Genomic DNA, 5,685 nt, shown 5'->3' on the forward strand with positions numbered 1-5,685 from the left:
CCCTCTCTATGCAGGATCTCCTACATCCCTTCCAGGTGGATGACAGTGGTAGCTGGGCACCATCTAGTTCTTCTGGTCTCATAGTTGTATAGGTGTTTTCCAGCAATTACCTTTAATGGATTTCTTGATTGTGGTTTGGATGAATGTTTACAGAATATATTAGTTTTCCATTCAATAATTTATACACATCTTGTTTCTTGACATTGGTTGCAATCCCTTGAATGTAACAACACTCTTCCCCCTTCCTCCATTCCCCATTTCCATTGATCTTCTTTCCTGTCCCTTCCTGTCTTCTGAGCTTTGTTTTTGGGACAAATGCTGCCCTTTTGGTCTCATATGGTTGATTGTACATTCCTTCCTGGTGTTATTATTAACTTTATAGGCTTGTTTATTGTTTGGCTGAAAGTTGACCCCAAGGGGTGGGTTCAGTTCCAGACTTGAAGGGTGTTTGAGGGCCACAGACTCAGGTATTCCACTGGTCCCTATCGAACTAGTAAGTCTGGTCTTTTGTGAAATGGTTTGAATCTTAGTCTATATCCCTCCTCCCCACCAATTCAGGCCTTTCTCTTGTGCCTCTGATCAGAGTGGTAGGTAGTGGTAGCCAGACACCATCTAGTTCTGGTTTCAGGCTAATGGAGGCTGTGGTTCATGTGGTCCATTATCCTTTAAATGGATTATTTCCCTGAGTCTTTGATTTTCTTCACTCTTTGCTCCAGATGAGGAGAAATCAACAGTTGCATCTTAGATGGCCACTTACAAGCTTTTCACACCCCAATTTGTGTTGTTTTAAGCAGTTGCTTTTGTGGTAATTTGCTTCACAGCAATAGATAACTAATACAAGGGAATAAAGCAAAAGTTGACATTTTTTTGCCTTAGTGACTTTACCACTCAGAGCGGGCTAACTTCTGTGACTAAGAAGTCCATGCTTTCCTTGGCTCCACACCATAGTAGTTCATTTCTCTCTTAGATCACAGTCCAGCTGAATGCAGCAATGGGTAATCTATGCAGTGCCTTATGAATCAGACTTCTTTCATCTAGGGACTCAGCATCTTCTGGGTTCTGCAGTCCCTGAATGTGGCCAGTGTACAAGGGAAGAGAGGCTGTGGGTGAGGAATGCAGGAGATGTTGTAGGTCAAACCTGGAGGTGGTAAGCATCACTTCACCAGTGTTCCATTGGTGATAGTCACCTTCTCGTCTGAAAAAACCAAACCATCACAGCCAGCTACAGAGGGACCAAGGAGTTGAACCTGTGGGCTTGGGACCATGGCCACAGGGGACATCAAGCTCAATTGGCATAACATACTACACAAAACATTGTTCTACCTCCTACTTTGGCAAATAGAGACTGGGATCTTAAAAGCTTGCAAGCAGCCATCTAGATGCAATGATGGGTCTCTCCTCATCCAGAGCAAAGATGAAGAAAACCAAAGATTCATGAAACGATTAGTCCTAGTGACTGGTACACCATGCAATCCGCAGCCTATACAACTATGAGACCAAAAGAACTAGATGGTGCCCGGCTACCATTGTCAACCCCTCGAAGGGAGATCTTTGTAGGAGATACTGGATAGACAGGGAGAACAATGTAGAACAAAACTCAAAATCATTTTGGGGACAAAAAAAAAAGATGGGGGGACCAGGTTTGCTGATCTGATAGAGCCTGGTGGAACCACTGAGACTATGGCCCCTAGCTGCCCTTCAGGTCTGGAAGTGAACCCACACCACTGGCTTCCAGCCAAACACAAGAAAGGCATATGAGTTGAACATTTACCTGAGGTAGATACACACCTTGGAGAGAACAACCATGGGAGAAATAAGGGCTGCTTATGCACAGGGAGAGGTCTCAGGGGGCAGGACTGCATGGAGGTAACTATTGGGAGGAAGTGGGAAGGGAGCTGTTGCATTTGTGGTAAATTGTAGTCAATGTCATGAGGCAAAGTGTATGTGAACTGCTGTATGGAAAGTGAATTTGCTTTGTAAATTTTTACCCACATCACAATTAAAAAAAAAAAAAAAAAAGAAAGGAAGAAACAAATACACTGCCATAAACTCAATTCCAACTCATGGTGACCCTATAGAACAGAGTTGTTGTTGTTTGCCATCGATTCGGCCCCGACTCATAGCGACCCCTCCTTGGGTTTCCGAGGCAGTATCACTACGGAAGTAGGAATGCCCAACCTTCCTTCCGAGGAGTGGCTGGTGGGTTTGAACCGCCAGCCTTCTGGTTAGCAGTCAAGTGCCTTAGCCACTATGCTACCAGAGCTCCTATAGAACAGAGTAGAACTGCCCCATATGGTTTCCAAGGTTGTAAATCTTTATGGAAGCCTTATCTTTTTCCCATGGAGTGGCTGGTGGGTTTGAACCACGACCTTTTGGTTAGGAGCAGAATGCTTTAACCATTGCGCCAACAGGGTTCCTCTCTTTCTCAGCTACTTACATGCAAAACCAAAATCAACCAAATCTGTTGCCATTTTTTTGGTTCCTACTCATGGTGATCCTGTGTATTACAGAGTAGAACTTACTCCATAGGGTTTTCTGTAATCTTTTGGAAACATATAATCAGGCCTTTCTTCCATGGTGTCTCTGGGTGGGTTTGAACCACCAGCCTTTAGATTAGTAGTCAATAGCAAACTGTTTCCACCACCCAGCGACCTACACTTAAATGCAAGGGGGCTGGGAAAGTTTAATCAAGGTGCAAGATATTTAATTTAGTAAATCTAGCCAAGGAGAAAGAATGCTGTGACTGTCCAGCTCATTTGTGCCCCAGGGACTTGGGAGCTATAGGTATAAGGTAGTTGTAGTTGATAGTTGTTCTGAGATGCCATTAGGTTGATTCTGATTCATAACAACCCATGTGCAATAGCACGGAACACTGCCTGGTCCTGCACCATCCTCACTATCAGTGCCATGTGTGAGTCCATTGTTGGCAGCCACTGTGGATAAGGTAGTGGATCTGGAAATCAACTGTTCCCGGTTTCATAAAACAAGCCCGACAGATTTTAGGGGTGGGCATACTATGTTCGGCCTAAGGAGGTTCATGTTCATTAGTTTTCAGCTTGCCTTTAAGTTACAAATGCTCTGGTTCCCCACAGCCCTATGCACCTGTTCACATGTTGTTGTTGTTGTGTGCCATCGAATCAGTTCTGAGTCATAGTGACCCTATAGGACAATGTAGAGCTGCCCCACAGGGTTTCCAAGAGAGTAATCTTTACAGGAGCAGATCACCAAATCTTTTCTCCATGGAGCCCCTGGGGTTCGAACCACCAGCATTTGGTTAGTAGCCAAGGGTTTAACCATTGTGCCACCAGGGTTCCTTCAGTTCATTAACTTCCTCTTGTTGTTGTTGTTATGTGCTGTCGAGTCGGACCTGACTCATAGCGACCCCTCCTTGGGCTTCTGAGGCAGTATCAAGATTGCCCCATCTTCCTTCCGAGGAGTGGCTAGTGGGTTTGAACTGCCAGCCTTCTGATTAGCAGTCAAGTGCCTTAGGCACTACACTACCAGAGCTCTCAACTTTCTCTTAGTGGTTCCAAAACATATTTGATGAGGTCTAACCTCATTAAAGGACCAGTATTTGGTGTCTCAGAAAAGGGAGGTAAGAGAGATGGTGCCTTTGAAAAAGTGGATTCTTGGATACTGGGAAAGTTGTGATGGATCCTGGGGGCAGTGGGAGCTTCTGACTTGCTCCCTAGCAGCCCCTATTCCTGAGGGATGGGAAGAAAGCAGGGGCTATGGTTTCTTGCATTTTCACTTTTAAGTCTAGACTCCAGGCACTAGATTCTTGCAATTTTGAGAAAATTCCTGTCCCAAATGTGGGCACAAGTTCGGCAAGAAGCAGTAAGTTCACAGGGCACATAGAGGCCCCGTGAACTGGGACAGTATGTTTCTCAGTGGTTACTGGTGTGGGCTGATGATAGGGATCAGCTTCTCCCTTAGGACTAATTAAGACCCCAAGACCTTTGTGCATGTATGTATGTTAGTATGTGTATGTGTGTTAGTTGGACATGAGGCTGGAGTGGCCAATAATGACTGAATAGGTTGGACTCTCAAAAAGAGATTTTGATGAAAAGATTTTAATATATATTTCTTGAACACCTGCATTAATGGACTGAACATTCAATCCGTTATACCTGTTAAACCATTCAAACATGTCCTGATCCAGCTGAAGCAACGGGTGGGTATTATTAATATTTTTTAAGGCAAGTTGAAGTGAATCCCTTCAGGAACTAGAGGCCAAATTAGGTAGTGATCCTACCAAGGTAGAGGAACTTGGGCAAACTCAGGAAGCTGATTCTTACTATATGGGCAAAGGCAGCAAAGACCATTTGACTCGTCTCTCCAGCTTCTTTATTCTACGACCCATAACGACTCAGCTCACCTCAAGGTAGAGAGCCCAGGATCCCATTTACATTTTCAGAATGACTTACTTAATACCTAGTAGAAGCAAGTCTTTGTGCTTAATTCTGTAGAAAACACTGTATGTCAAGAGTCTGGGGTTATTTCCAAATAGGTGAGAGAATTATGAAAGTAGGATTTCTAAAGGGAGGGAAGTTGGGGAGAGACACCTGGGAAAGATCTGTATTTAGAAAGAGGAAAAGGAATTTTTGAAACAAGCAGAGAAAACAGAGAAGCCAATGAGAGTGATGAAGATTGCACAGGAAGGGATGGCCAAAAACTTCAACTGTATCATAGAGATCAAGGAGAAGGAAGATTGGAAAAAAGTGATTAGGCTTGGAGGGTAGAAGGTAACTGAGAGCTTTTAACACAAATTCCTTTGATCTCTGAGAGTGAAATTAGGTGTCATAAAGTTTGAAAAATTAGAGGCACTGAGTACAGAGATATGGAAGAGACTAGAGTTTCACTGAACACATTACTTTTGTCATTCTTTCTGACTGACCATTGCATCTCCACCCTTCCCTGTCTCCAAAACCCAAACCCAACCCTACTGCTATCAAGTCTATTCCGACTCCTGGAGCAACCCATGTGTTACAGAATAGAACTTCTCCATAGGGTTTTGTTGGCTGTAATCTTTATGGAAGCAGATCACCAGGCCTTTCTTCTGCAGTGCCACTGGGTGGGTTTGAACCGCCAACCTTTAGGTTAATAGTTGAGCGCAAACTATTTGTACCACGCAGGGACCTCTAGGTCTGTTTTATTCTCCCTCCACCCACCTCATTAATTGACACAAACTTACTGTGTACATCCTCAACACCTCAATTTGTGGGGGGGAGGGGGAGGAGCAAATGGGAGGCCTGGAAACAACAAACCGGGCACTAGTGAGAGTGATTTTTATTCCTTGCTGACTCTTTTGATTCTTGAGCGCTCAGAAAGCCTGCATAGAAGACTTCTTCCCAGTTGACCTACTGAATGAACCCCTATAATATACAAAAGAGGAGGCAAAGAATGTTAGCACCATAGAAAAATTGGTCCATTAAGTATTAAATTGTAAAATGAATTGGCGATCATAAACTAAAACACTAACTTTAGTAATGTGAAGAGTTTAAGTGTGACTTATGCTGCCACCCCCAGAAAGTTCTGATATAGTGTTAATAGTTGGTTTGTTGTCATTTTATTTTAATTAAGGACAAATCTTTTGAGTGTTCTGCATGCCCTTTGTTTGCTGGTGAGTGAATAAGGTAGCAACCACACTTGAGAACATAGACTGGAGGAAACGATACTGTTTTT

The sequence above is a fragment of the Orycteropus afer genome, unplaced genomic scaffold, assembly GCF_000298275.1.
Source record: "Orycteropus afer afer isolate SDZICR_OR568_19922 unplaced genomic scaffold, OryAfe1.0 scaffold00622, whole genome shotgun sequence".
Lineage (NCBI taxonomy): Eukaryota > Metazoa > Chordata > Mammalia > Tubulidentata > Orycteropodidae > Orycteropus > Orycteropus afer.